Genomic DNA, 15,465 nt, shown 5'->3' with positions numbered 1-15,465 from the left:
CCACAAACTTCTTTTTGCACAGGCTGCCTTCAAGTTGTGATTCTTCAGATATCCACCTTCCAAGCAGTTCAGATTACAGGCTTGAGCCACCATGCTTGGCTCAATTCATATCTTACACTTTCTTTGATCCTCATTGAAATACTTACTCCACTGGAATTTTAAAACAGACATTTTATAATTCTTTCATTTCTTCTGTATTAAGCTGCTGGCATTCTTATGTAAATATTTTTTCTAACTTTTTTTTCTGAGTATTTCTGAGTATGGATCTGGGACTTCTATTTAGTTCATATATTATAATCAGTGATAGTTATGATTACTGTTACTATTACTATTAATTAGCAATACCAAGGTTTGAGTTCGGGGCCTTCTTTGCTCTACTTTTCTTCTGTCACTTGAGTCACACCTCTACTCCTGTTTTATGCTCTGTTTTTTCTTAAACATAGAGCTATGCAAATTTTTCTACTTTGCCTGATTTTAACTAGTATCCTGAATTCCAGAGTCCTATGTAGCTAAGATTATAGGTATGAGCCACTGGCACTTAATTTCATATTGTTTTTGACACTCTTGTCCTTCAAGTTCAGTTCCACAACTGATTGTTTGTTGTTTTCTGTTGTTTTGTTTCTGGATCCTCTTCTAGGCTTCCTGCCCTAGATCTTGATCAGTCATTATTCTAAGAAATCACTGGTTTCTTTTTTTTTTTTTTAAACCAGCTCTGACAAATTTTGTTAAAGAAAAATCATGCAGTTTACTTTTCTCCAGTTTGTTCTGGCATGATTCTAATGATATCAGAATCACCTGGATCAATGATAAGCCAGTGTGCATACTCTGTAGTATTTCCCACATGCTGTAAAAACATGGAATGCTTCATGAATTTGCGTGTCATCCTTGCGCAGGGGCCATGCTAATCTTCTCTGTATCGTTCCAATTTTAGTATATGTGCTGCTGAAGCGAGCACCACTGGTTTCTTTTTGAGGAGAATGCATTTAGAACCTCAAATCAGGGTGCTGGGTAGAATCTATGCTTATTTAATGGACAGAGCTACCAAGTGTATTTGAAAAATTTAACAGAAATTCTCACCTTATTAGGACATTGGCTTGATAGTTGGTGTTATAGGGCTGCCTTACTGCATTCATCCTCTTTTGTCTCTCTCAAACTTAGTGTGGACTTCTTTGTTTTCAAAGTAAACATGGCCAAGATTTAGTGCTGGTGATAGGGAATAAGAATTTTTACATGGACAGAGGCAACAGCCTCTGATGCCGGTTAGGTCTCAAGTACAAGGACATATGAGGTACTCACAGCAGTGGCAGCAACAACAAAGTTGCTTAACAGGATGTACCAGGCAGTTACTCAAGTCTTATTAGCTGTGAAGTCATTTGATCCCTATGTTAACCAGACCTGAGACCTGCTGTGCCAGTACTCCCCATACTGAGGAGGAAACAGCCACAGTGGGGTTGCCAGTTGTCCAGTTACACATCTTAGATCTGTTGGAGCTGGGTATGCAGGTGATTGGGTTTTGCAGTCCACAGCCTCAAAGCTCCACACTTTAGCACCCTACAGTGTCAACAGGAGTGTGGTTTTAAAAATTATTATTTATTTATTGTCAAAGTGATGCACAGAGGGATTACAGTTTCATACGTAAGGCAGTGGGTGCATTTCTTATCAAACTTGTTACCTCCTCCCTCATTTTCTCCCACCTTCCTCCCTCCTCACTTCTCTCCTCCCAATGAGTTGTACATAAATATTGCTGTTGCAATGGTTTGCCTCTTACCTTTTGTCTCTCCATTTTGACGAGGAACAGGTGTTTTATTTTTGTTTTTGTTTTTGCCAGTCCTGGGCCTTGGACTCAGGGCCTGAACACTGTTCCTGGCTTCCTTTTGCGCAAGGGTAGCACTTGAGCCACAGCACCACTTCTGGCCGTTTTCTATATATGTGGTGCTGGGGACTCGAACCTAGGGCTTCATGTATATGAGGCAAGCTCTCTTACCACTTGGCCATATTCCCAGCCCATGGAACATGGTGTTTTTAAGGATCCATTATTGATCTCTTGGTGTGCTAGTTCCCTTCAGCTTACTATTATTATTTTTATCCCGCATTGGTAGAAAAGCTCATACAGAGGAAAACAAAGCCAAAATTTAGAAGTAAAGCAAATACACTGGCCCCTGATGCTACTGAAATGGGAACAGGTGGCTCAATAGAATTGCTCTTTTTTTCCCCCAGGTTTTTTTCTTGCTTTGCCTCTGAGGACCTTGAGTTAGTTCATTGACAAGTTGTGCTTCTATGAGAGTGATGCTGTTTAAAGTAGTTTAACCCTTAGCAACTGGCTTAAAGATGGGCTACATTTAGAAATCTTGAGAATATTCTGTCAGTTGGAGTGTGTAGGTGGGAAGTCAGTTTTCTTTAAGAACCTACTTTGTCAGAGCCAGTTGCACAGTGGTAGAATGCAGGAGGTGCTTTGGTGCTACTGGTGATTGCTAAGGCAGATACAACACTGAAAATCTCATCTAGAGACTTTTATACAAAGGTAACTTTTAATCTGCGATTTGAGGCTGTATCCTTTCTCCAACATTTCTGCCACTAATGTGGAAGAAGAATGGTCAAAGACTAGTGGAGAGTGAGAGAAGGCATCTCCTGCACAGATTGTCCTCAAGCAGAGGTCAGACCAGCAGAGCCTCTCGGTTAATGCAGGCAGCTGAAGAAAGGTCCATTAAAAAAAGCTCCATTAAAAAGTTGTAACTACTTTCAACGTCCCATCTGTATCTGTAGCTTCTATTATTGATGATGTTCTTGTATCACCTTCCTGTGGTTGTATCTACACTATCTCTGTAATCTTATCTGAGTATATTGGAAACCGTGTATACTGGTATTGGAACTAGGAAATTGAAAGGGAATACCAAAATTGAGAGACACAGGGTAAAAAAAGACAAACAACTACAAAAGCAATACTTGCAAAACTGTTTGGTGTAAGTGAACTGAACACCGCATCGGGGGAAAGGGAAAGGGGGAGGAGGGAGGGGGGTATGAGGGACAAGGTAACAAACAGTACAAGAAATGTATCCAATTCCTAATGTATGAAACTGTAACCTCTCTGTACATCAGTTTGATAATAAAAATTTGAATAAAAAAAAGCTCCATCAAAACTCATCTCAAAGGCAGGAAGCTGTTGTCAGGTAGGGGGGCCTTTTCAATGCATGCATGCACAATCAGTAAAGTGTTTTAATCAGAGTGCAATGTGACTCATTTTCTTCTTCTCAAACCACATGGTCACTACTCTGGTACCTGTCTATTATCTATCTATAATATCAGTCTCTCTCTCTCTCTCTCTCTCTCTCTCTCTCTCTCTCTCTCTCTCTCTCTCTCTCTCTCTCTCATCTCTGTCTCTATCATCTATCTATCTGTCTATCCACTTTCCCCTCCAAAGGCAAATCTGTTCAGTGTAAAACATTTTGCCACATCTGCACATAGTTTAGAATAATAAAACCAACAAAGACCATATCTAGAAAAATAAAAGCAGCTACTTTCCTGGATCAGAAATCAAGAGTACAATGATGCTGGGTCCCAGATTAGTGGATATTAGGTTTACTTTACCCTTCCAGTCCCTACTCTACCCCTATAGATCCATTAGAGGACAAGGAATCCCAGGAAATTGCGCAGTACGGGGGACATGGGCTTTAGCTATCACAAACAATAAATTCAGAATCAGTGTACTTGTCTGCTGCCTTTCTGTCTTTGTTCCAGGATATCATTTCCGAGCAAAACTGCTCTGCAGAGCCACACAAGGGGACAGGAATCAGACTCTCCTAAGGAAGTATGAGATAGGATTGCTTGTCTTTCTTTATGGGCAGATGTGTTAGTTTGGTAGTGCTGCTGTAGCAAAACACCACCAGCGGGTTGGGAATATGGCCTGGTGGCAAGAGTGCTTGCCTCCCATAAATGAAGTCCTGGGTTCAATTCCCCAGCACCACATATATAGAAAATGTCCAGAAGTGGCACTGTGGCTCAAGAGGTAGAGTGCTAGCCTTGAGCAAAAAGAAGCCAGCGACAGTGCTCAGGCCCTGAATCCAACCCCCAGGACTGGCAAAACAAACAAACAAACAAAAAACAACAAATAAACCACCACAGGCTGGACAGTTTCAATCACAGACAGAAATTTGCTTTTTCACGGTTTTGAGGAATTTTTGTCCAAGATGGAGCAGGGCGGATGTGTTATGAAGGCTCTGAGGACAGGCTGTGTTCCAGACCTTTCTCTCTCCTTTTGTATATGACAGTCATCTTCCTGTGTCTTCACATTGTCTTCTCTTGGTAACATCTCTTCTAAATTTCCTTTTCTTATAAGAACACCCATCAGATTTGAGTAACGCCAACTCTGATGACTTTATTTGAATTTGATTGTCTCCTTGAAGACTTTGTCTCTAAACACAGTCGTATTCTGTAGTACTGGGGCATTAGAACTTTGGAATATATACTTTTAGGGTGTAAAATTCTTCCCATAACAAGAGGTAAAGAAACAGAATCTTTGTTTTGAATATTAAAAACCATTGGTATATTTTTAACTTAGACTATTAAAACTAAGCTTCCTAAAATCTGCTTTGTTTCCCAGTAGGAAAACACATGAGACTAATAGTAAAGCTGTGATCTATGGTAGGAGGGTGACAAGTGAGGGTAATTTGGTTATGAATATGATCAAAGCACATTGCACACATGTATGCAAATGTCATAATGAATCTGATACTTGTAAAATTAATATATACTAATAAAATGTTAAATGATAAATAAAAGTATTAAAGATTAAGTTTAGTGTGGGGATTATTTAACTACTGTTCTCCTTACCATTTGTAGTGTTTTTAGAACTTCAGGTAACTAAAGAAAGGAAGGGCAAATTATTTATAATAAGTAACATTCTTTTATTTTTGGCTGTGCTAGGGTCTGAACTCAGGGCCTTACACTTGGAAGATAGGAGCTCTACCATTCGAGCTGTATCCCTAACTCTTTTTATTTATTTATTTTTAAAGTCTTGTCTAAGCTGCCCTGGTCCTCACTTTATACCTGGAGTAGCCTCAAAGCACAATCCTCTTGATTTCTGCCTCCTGAGTAACTGGGATTACAGGCATGAGCTACCTTGCCTAGCCTGATTAATACCATTTTTGGTTATAATATACTTTCCAGCATGAAAATAATGCAATCTTCCACATCTGTGGAGCCTCAGCCAGGTTTTCTCATCTGCATATAAATGCCTACAATTACTTGGCAGCTAGCAGAATGGGAGCTTAGTTCCTAAGGACATTTCTGCATCCTTTATATCATATGATCTGTACCTGAACACACACAAAGTTGTTCTTTTTTCTGAATAATTACTTGTTTATTGTCAAGGAGATGTACAGAGGGGTTACAGTTTCATACGTAAGGCAGTGGGTACATTTCTTGTACAATTTGTTACCTCATTGGGTCCTATCTTATATCTTTTGAATCAGAGATTTTAGACACAAAGCCCAAGAATTTATACTTTAAACACGTGCCTACAGAAATTCTTAGGCATATGGACTTTGAATAGGACTGCTTTATTGACAGAGCTTGCAATTAAGTATCACCATTACATGATAATGGCTATCTCACCTGTCTCTTTACAGATAAATTATTCAGTGCCTTGATGTCTCATACTGCTTCTCATCTCCTGTCCACATTAGCCTTCATAGGAACAGGCCTGGTATTTCCTGGCTCCCTTTCCCTAGGTTCTCTGCCTCTCACCTTCTGTATTGTTACATTCTCTGTGGCTGTCATGTCTCCTGAGTTTCTTCTTTGTAATTGTGTCTTTTAGTACCTTCTAAGAATAATCTAGAAAACATGCTAACTATATAATTCCTTCAGAAGGTTTTTTGGTTGTTTTTTTTTTGGGGAGTTTTTAGGTCCTAAGTTATTTGAAATATTTTCCTAATCAGGTTCAGTGTAGGCTAGGTTATAACATCCCAGAATATTGTTAGCTGGTCAGAAATAATGTATGAATGAATACATTAATACAATAAATAATATTCTGTGTAAAGTTTTTCTACCTTGAAAAAAATGAATGATTGAGCATGTTGTATTTTTGGTTTGGTTAGTCATTTCCATGTTACATGGAAAATTCTGTAATGCTCATAAACAAATTCCAGCCACACTTTCATGGCTTCTGCTTCTTGCTGGTGGTACTCATGTTACTTTTAACAGTGTAAGAGTCAGGTCATTTCTTTATAGCACTATCACAAGACATGCCTCCTGAAAGCATAGCATCTAGTTGAAGGAATTCTTCTGACTGTACATAATAATATTTAATAAAATTTAAATCAGCTCCTAGGGATTTTAGGTTAGGGCTGTGTGCAGTGGTTGACCAGTTACTATGGCATTGATAGCTTAGATTTTTAGTGGTCAGTAACTGTGTTAAGATTTTGAGATGCTAGAAAAAAGGAGTTTGCAAAGTTCTCATGTTAAAGATCAGATAAAACAATCTTTGAGAATAGAGGGGGAGAATGAAGATTAGACAGAACTACCACAAACTTCCTGGGCATCTTTTGAGAAGCTGTTTATCTTCTTAGAGGCTCAATTTTCCCTTCCTTAAAATGGCAGTAATTGTAGTATCTAATGTAGTGTAGCATGCAGGTAAAACATGCCATAGACTGCCTGGCATATTGAGAAACATATTTGTGTGCATGTTCAAAATTCTATAAATGTTGTTCTCAAATACTGAGGGAGCTATTTGGCATATACTGTAACCAACATGGATGGAGAGCATTCCAGGCAATTTGTTCAACCTTCTGTTATACAGAAATATATTAGGAGCCCCACTCAGGATTGACTAGTAGGTTTGATTTCAACCTGGAAGAGGCATGCTGACAGTGGCCAGGTCTTGTCTGAGTACAGTGGGGGAGCCAGGGTGGTCTTCTGTGCAGGTTCTGGAGCAGAGAATGGAAACATGCTGGCCAAGCATTTGCCTGTCTGCTCCTCAAACTCGTGGCTAAGCTTTTTGGTCTAGAAATATTAGCTTCCACTTTTTCCCCCATGTTATGCTTAGTGCAGTCAAATGATACTGTAAAAGCACTAAAACAGTGAAACTGTATGTAATTTTTTTTCTGGATGATCATTCACACTTTGTATTGTGGGATCAGAAATTTTATGATTGAATGGATATATGAAAAATGTATAAAAATCATTGATTTTTGAATAGCACAAATGTTTTTATTAAATGTATTAACAGCTTCCTGGTTTTCGTTTGATGATGATTTTAATTATTGTCATGTAGCCTTGCTCATCCTGTAGATGTCAGGCAACCCTTTAAAAGTATTTATTTGGCTGGACACACATCCATCCTTGTAAATAGGCACACATCTATTAGCCAAGCATTCAGGAGGTGGAATGTTGTAAGGAAGGAGGTTTGTGAGTGTGAAACTAGTGTAGGCTGCAGAGTAAATTCAAAGTCAGTCTAGCCTATATAGCAAGACCTGTTTCAAATAAAAATATTTATTTAAACATATTAATTGGGTAGGCCAATAAATGTATTCAAATACATTTGAAATTAAGATCAAGCCAGGCACACACCTTTAATCTCAGCTATGCATGAGGCAAAGATGGGCAAATTTGTGAAATCCTATCTCAGAAAGTAAGCCAGAGTAGTCATAGCAGAAGATCACAATAGCCCAATAGCTATGCCCTTATGAACACATAAGATGATGCTAAGTGAAATGAACTCCTTGTTATAGAAACAAGTGTTATATCATTGTTGTAACTGTTTTCAACATGCCGTGTAAAGCCATAACCTTTTTTTTTCTCTTGTATTCCTTTCCTGTGGTTTCACCCCCACTATCACTGTATCTGATCTTAGTACCCTGGATACTGTATATACGTGTATTAGAACTAGGGAAGGGAAAGGGAATACAAAATCGAGAGACACAGGATAAAAAGACAAATGATTCCAAAAGCAAAAAGTTGGTGTAAACCAACTGTATAACTCATGGGGAGGAGAGGGAAAGGGGGAGGGGGGAGGAGAGGGAAAAATGAAGGAGGCGGTAACAAATTGAACAATAAATGTACTCACTGCCTTACATATGGAACTGTAACCCCTATGTAATTCACTTTGACAATAAAGGACAAAAAGTAACCTGATCACAAATTTAAATATAAAATGTAAAATTGTAAGTGTTTTAGGAAAAAATAATAAAAAATATTTAAGATAAAAAAAGAAAAGAAGCCAAAGCCATTGGTTCATGCCTATAATACTAGTTACTCATGAGGCTTAGATCTGCCAATCATGACTTGAAGCCACCCTGGGCAGAAAAGTCCTTGAGACTCTTATCTCAAATTAACTACCTCAAAACTAGAAGTAGAGCTATGGCTCAAATGGTAGAGTGCTAGTCCAGAGCACAATGCTAAGGTACAGTGCTTAGTCGCCTAGTTGAATCTCCAGTACTGACATACACACACACACACACACACACACACACACACACACACGCACACACACACACAGCCAAGTATAGTGAGACATAGCTATAATCCTACCTATGTGAGAAGCAGAGGTAGAGGTAGGAGAATATCATGGTCTAAGACCAACTGTCAAAAAGTGTGAGGACTGGGGCTGGGAATATGGTTTAGTGGTAAAGTGCTCACCTCGTTTACATGGAGCCCTGGGTTTGATTCCTCAGCACCACATATATAGAAAAAGCCAGAAGTGGCACTGAGGCTCAAGTGGTAGAGTGCTATCCTTGAGCAAAAAGAAGCCAAGGACAGTGCTCAGGCCATGAGTTCAAGCCCCAGGACAGGCAAAAAACAAAACAAAACAGAAAAAGTGTGAGGCCTTCCTTGATAAATAAATAAAATGGTTGGAAGTATGTCTCAGGTATATGTATTTGAGTTGAGTGTGTGTGTGTGTGTGTGTGTGTGTGTGTGTGTGTGTGTGTGTGTACCTTTATGCTAGAGTTTGAATCATTAATACCTTAAAGGCTCACGTACAGTCTGTGGCACTATTGGTAGGAGGTGGAAACTTAAGAAGGTGGTTGAGCTTAGGGGGAGGATAGGACCCCTTATCTTTCTTCTTGCTTCCTAGCAAACCTAAAGTGAGCAGTCCTTCATTCATTCTCACTTTGAGATACTGTGCCGCTACAAGCCCAAAGTAGCAGACCAAGTATATGGACTGAAATACCTGAAACTATGAGCCCAGATAATAAGTCTCTTTTAAGTTATTATCTCAGGGGTTTCATCTCAATAATGGAAAACTAACCAACACTACTTAACGGGCGAATAGTAGGTGAGTTTTTGGAATATTTAAGGTCCCCACTGCCAAAACACTAATTTTGCATAGTTATGATACAAATGTTGGCTCTCTGTACTCATATTTTCATTCTCTTCCTGTACTAATTGCACTAATAGTGTGAGATTGAGAAGGAGACACTGTGTCCTAGGAATCTAAAATTTGGTGTCTCGGCGCTTATTTACATTGTAGGAGTGAGGAAATGAGGTATATATATATATCCATTGTTCTACTATAGTGAGATCTTTTCATTATCACAAGATGTTAAATTAATAATAAGAGATGACATTATTTTTTTTAAGAAAACTTTCCATTTTAGAAATATAAGAATTCACCCTTTAATGGGCAGAAACCAAACCAATGTCATTAACAGAATGCAGGCTTATATGCCATTATTTTGGCTGTTGGCAAGTGGACTGATTTTTCATGAATGGAAAAGAATTTCCAATTGACCAGAAGGTCATAGTGACTTACATGGCAGAATAAAATCAATGTGCACTTCAATAATATGATTGAATTGGCTTTTCAGGTATTTCCTTTCCATTTGAGACTTCATTTCTTTTGGCTCACAAGAGGTCAAGAGAGGTATTCATAGACTATTAGGAGTGAAAATCATGTTTGTTAATAAGGTTAATATTCCTGGATACTTCATGCAAAATTGTTCATATTAAGCCAGACTTAGAAAAATTCTGCTCATATCAATTGCATAATTGGAGATGCTACAGTATCTTTTAGTTATTTTGGAAGCATATTTTCTTCTCTAACAGTGAGCTCAGAGTATGAGGAGAGATACAAAAGGGATCTAATGTAGTGATACTGATGACATAGAGGAAGTAGAAACTTTTTTAAGTCTTCAAAAATGATGCAAAGTGAAAAAAAGTTTGACTTTATGTGTTTATCGTGTTCCTAGTAAGTTTATTTTATCACAGTTATTACTCATTTTAAAACCACGAAGGTGTAAAACTACATTTGGTAATGTTAAACATGTTAACAGATTGAAGAGTGATTTATATTCAGACATACTCTTTGAGTTTGGTGATAATTACTTTTTCTTGAAAATTTTCTGGTTTATTCAGATTACTTGGAACATATGTGGGTACCTTGTGCTAGAAGAATGCTTAAAGTGTGATTATTTATGGAATAGAGGAGGCCTCTGTTCTTGATTTTTTTTCTACTAAGGAAACATAAAGTAGCTTTTACAGACTTCTTTATTTATCCTGAAACTTGTAATATAATACACCAGTTATATTTTCATGTGTATGTTTTGTTTCTATTTGTTTGAGATTAGAATTTTGGCTCAAAGTAAAGAATCTACAAGGAATAAATGACTTTATATTTGCTCTTATTTAAACATGCAAATATAATATTCATGCACATGTTGTTTATATATATTTGCATGTATAATAACTATATATCTGAAGATTATATACAAAATTAAGGAGGAGATTATATATAAGTACTGACAATATATAAATATATATTATACAGGTTTTTTATGGGATATATATTTATACATATAAAGATTAAAGATTTTGTTCATTATTCTGGTCTATTGAGGACATTGGATCTTGTTTTATAATACCACATTTATTTTGCCCTAAGTTTTAGTTCTTTGGTATTTTCAATAATCCTGCCAAATCTGTCTTTATTATTTTTGAGCAGGACAGATAAATCCAAAACTAATCATGAACCATGTCTGTGATGAGCTTCCTATGGATCAATATCCTTTTGTTTAAAAAAAAGCCAGCCTAAATCTACCTACATATTCTAAAGTCCCGTTTGTTTTCTTCTTTTTTTCCAATGTCATTTATAAGTTGCACTTGTGAATCACATGCTGTCACTTCTGCAAATAAAGTATAGTGAAGTTATAGGCTGTAATCCAGGAAAGAAGATCAGGACATCAAAGACAATTTTAAGATGGGATGGCAAATTGAAGGCAGTTTTAAGGACCACATTTTTAGAAATAGTGGATTCAAGATGCAGGGTTGCTGGCAAGGTAGTTGAAACTTCTTGAGGATTCACACTGTTGGTGATCTTTTCTTTGAGCAACTGTGATGTATAAGTAGGGTGAAGGAGAGAGGGAAGGTGGAAGCAGGAAAAGACCAAAGCCAGGTGGACTGGCAGCTGTTAAGTAACTAGAGGTCTCCATATGTGATGGGGTTGGAGAGTAAGATAGCTGGGAGGATTGATGGTATGAGTGTGTGTATGGGAGCGGGTTTATGAACCTAAGATATCAAAGATGATGACAGGGTCTAGCATGTCATAGGAGAAAAGATGGAATATCTGGAGTTGGCAAGAAAGTCTTGGCATTGAAGAAGCTGAATAATTGTGATGCTAAGGTGCTAAGTATGCTTTCTGAAAGTATAGGAGAGCTGTCTTAGAATCCAATGAGACTTGGAATGTCACAAAGATCATAAGGTAAACATCAGTAAGTGGAGGTGACTGGGGCATCTTTATAAACCAATGCTATCCAGTTCCTGAATTAACTCCTGACCTCCTTAACTATATAAACATAACTTTTAGCTGAGCCAGAATAAGACACCAGAACAAGACACTTCCTAGACCACCTACTTATGTATGAGCATGTGACTAAATTCTGACCAACGCAATGTAAGTGGATATGCTATACTGAGATAACACAAAGCCTACATAAACAGAGAAAAAAAGTCTTCCCCCTCTTGTTAGCTTCAGTATAATTGCACCATGGAGTCTAATGACAGTTCTCTCCCCCTATGGGACAGGAGTCTGAGGAAGATTGTGAAGTGATGGAACAACAAATAGCCTGTGTTTCTGGCTAACTTGTTGAAGCTTACTGCTAGGTGCTTTTTCTCAGAAAGATTTATCATCTTACTTTCTAAAGCTTTGGCTATCTTGGGCATTCTGTCACACACAGACTAATCCTTCACCTGTCTCAGAATTGAAGGAGGAAGTACTCAGTATCAGCAGCAGAAGATACAGTATCTTTGAGAAAGCCAATTACCAACTGAAGTCAGAAGTTAGAAACAGTACTCTGAAGAAATCCACAGATGCTTAAGGAGCAGAGGAAGATGCTGCCAGTGACAACGAGGATGGAGAAGAGAGCCTGGGCATGCATAGATAGACTATTAAGTTTTGGGCAGAGATCAGACAAATGGAGGCAATGAAGCACAGTGCTAAATGTTCAACTTAAAGATTCAACCAGATACTTGGTGTAGCCTGGATTGGTCTGTATAGGGAAATAAGGTCTGATGATACCAAATCCTGAGAGAAAAATAGGTCCTGCTGTAAAGGAACCTCTAATAAACTGATTTCTGTCCTATCTGCATTTCTATTAATGGGCTTGGAACACTATTCAAAAACGAAATGTATCGTATTGTTCCTTGTTCTGTGACAAGTCATGATTCATGGTGGCTTACCACTTTTTCTTGAAATACCTATGGGCCAGGTGTTTACAGACCAGATCAAGTATTCAGGTATTTTGCCTTGGATCTGACACTTTAAGCTGTATGTGCATCACTCTCCATAAAATGATCAGGAGTGGGTTTCTTGCTTTGTGCATGCTAAGCAAGCACTCTCCTGCTAAGCCTCATTCCCAGCCCACCATGTAATTTTACTAAATAATTGTAAAGGAAGTTTTGGTAAAGAATCTCTATCTCACATAAACACAAAGTAAATAGAGCCCTATAACTTCTGGAAAATCAGGGACATGATATAACCTTGGGGAGATATTTTTTACATAAGGGTCTGAATTGCATTTGCTAAACCAAATACGCAAAGGATTGTCTTTAAAATTCCCTGTATCCCAGGCTAGGGGAAATATTAGTAGAGAAACAACTGTCTGTGGCTAGCCACTGGGGATCAGGTTCTGGATGTGTTACCTCTTTGAACCCTAGAAAAGTTACACATTTCCTACAAGACTTATTTGTAGCTTTGAAAGCATCCATCAACTTACAGACTTTCCTTTGTGAAGAATAATTAAGAACAGATTTTACTATAAGAATATTTAAAACAAAACATTGATAGAAAATATGATCAGGAGTATCATTTTTCAGTACTCAATTTCATTTTTGATTCTTGTCAACAGCTAGACTTAACTTGGTTGTAGTAAGGGAGTTGAAAACTACCACTCTATTGTGGTGGCTTTGTTTGCTTAGCATTACAACACCATTTATCAAAGGAATTTTAAGGAAGACAGACACCTATCAAGTAGATATCCTAAAAACAGCTATCAAAATCATGAGAATCACTACTACCTTTCTTCTTTGTCTGTGTTGCTTGGGTTTGAACTCAGGGCTTTGTGCTTGGTGGGTAGGAACTGTACTTGTGAGCCACACTTTCATCCCATTTGCTCTGGTTATTTTTGATATAGAGTCTTGCATCCATCTTGGTTCATTCCTGTACTGTGATCTTCCTATTTTAGGTTTCCTTTTGTACCTGACATGGTGGGTGCTACACTAGTTTCTTTTTTTTTTTTTTTTTGGCCAGTCCTGGGCCTTGGACTCAGGGCCTGAGCACTGTCCCTGGCTTCTTCCCGCTCAAGGCTAGCACTCTGCCACTTGAGCCACAGTGCCGCTTCTGGCCGTTTTCTGTATATGTGGTGCTGGAGAATTGAACCTAGGGCCTCGTGTATCTGAGGCAGGCACTCTTGCCACTAGGCTATCTCCCCAGCCCACTAGTTTCTTTTTATTGAGGAGCTTATGAGCTTTTCTGCCTGCAGCTGGCCTAGAACCACAATCCTACCAATCTCAGCCTCCAGTGCAGTTGGGAAGACAGGCATGTACCACCATGCCTGCTATTGATTAAGAAAGGTATCTCAAATGCATGCCTGGGCTAGCCTCAAACTTGATTTACAATTTTAGTCTCTTAAACAGCTAGGATTATGGCATGAGCTAACAACGCCCAGATTTGTGCAATTTTTTAACATTTAAGAAATTTTACTTTAAAAAACTTAGAGCATGAAAGTCAGTTCTGATTAAGAGTAAGGCAAAAAATGGAAAGAGAAGTATGCAGTTTCCTCCTTAAAAGTATAGCATTCAGTTCAATATGATCCAATGCTCTAGATGAATGTAGTTGAAGCCATTTGATTCCTAGTGAAAATTATGATGCTCAGCTGATTTTTCCTTTTCTGTTGAATGGGAACTTGGTTGAGTACAGTAGTGCCTTGTGATTTGTATACACATAGGTTGAACAATAAAAACTGTGTATTCTTACTGGTCTGGTTAATTATTGCTCTGTGTTCAGTGATAAAGCTATTGGGTTTTGTGGAATGGGAGAGGAAAGGGCAATGAATTGGTGGGGGGTGGTGGTGGTGGGGCACATGGAGAACATAGTACTTAGGAGATGATCCCAAGAAAGTGGGAAAGTGTGACAGTGAGAAAGGAAGAGCTGTCAATGGAATAGTTATTGAAAGGGAAGAGACAGACAGGGAGAAACAGAGAGAATGAGAGAAAGAGAGCATGAGAGCCAGTGCTTAGATAGACACAGAGACATAGACATACACAGTGAGATATAGAGACAGAAGACTTACATACAGATAAAGAGAGGGAGAGAAAGAAAGAAGGAAGGAGAGAGGGCGGGAGGGAGAGAAGGAAGGAGGGAGAGAGAGAGAGGAGAGAGGGGGGGAATGTACAGGAACAAGCACTAGAAAAGGCAGGAGAGCCACCTCTGAAAAGGTCTTGTATTTGCGGTAACCACTGGAATTCTCTTTGTGAGTTCCATAGATCAAATGCATGTTTATTGCATGCTGATTACTCAACAGAAAATCATTTGAGAGATAAGTAGTGTAGTTGCCCCTATGGGTTAAATTCCTTTAGTTTGCACCAGTCTATGCTTTCAGATCTGAACTGCATTAATCATTACTTAATATTAATATGGAAATGAATTTACCCAGTTTCAAGCCAGCTTCAATCAGTAAGCAATTATGAAAATCAGTCTTAAAGATTCTGTAGAAGGGTGTTACTTTCCAGGCAGTAATTAAACCTCTCCACATCCCTGGGGGGTTGATTTCTTTTCTTTTTTTTTTTCTTCCTACTTGGTGTTTCTTTCTTTTTTCCCTCTTGAAACTTCCTGCAGGTGAGAAAAGGTAGGAAGCTGATGACTGAGGGGTTCATTAATGTGGCAGGTAAAGGTTCCATCAATAAGAGAAGGGCATGAAATGAATGGCTTTTTAGGAAATAAATATCAGCTGTTGTCTCCTAGCCTAAAGGGAAAAACTT

General features: G+C 38.3%; 1 non-coding gene across 1 annotated transcript; it reads right to left on the bottom strand.

Moving 5' to 3' along the window:
* Positions 1 to 848: 848 nt before the first annotated feature.
* On the bottom strand, positions 849 to 955 carry LOC125350981. Its single transcript, XR_007210880.1, has one exon. It is a non-coding gene; the product is annotated as a U6 spliceosomal RNA (small nuclear RNA).
* Between the last annotated feature and the right edge of the window lie 14,510 nt (positions 956 to 15,465).

Source organism: Perognathus longimembris, chromosome 4, assembly GCF_023159225.1.
Source record: "Perognathus longimembris pacificus isolate PPM17 chromosome 4, ASM2315922v1, whole genome shotgun sequence".
Taxonomy (NCBI): Eukaryota; Metazoa; Chordata; class Mammalia; order Rodentia; family Heteromyidae; genus Perognathus; species Perognathus longimembris.
Note: the sequence above shows the minus strand (reverse complement) of the source record. Positions and strands in the feature narration are given on the sequence as shown.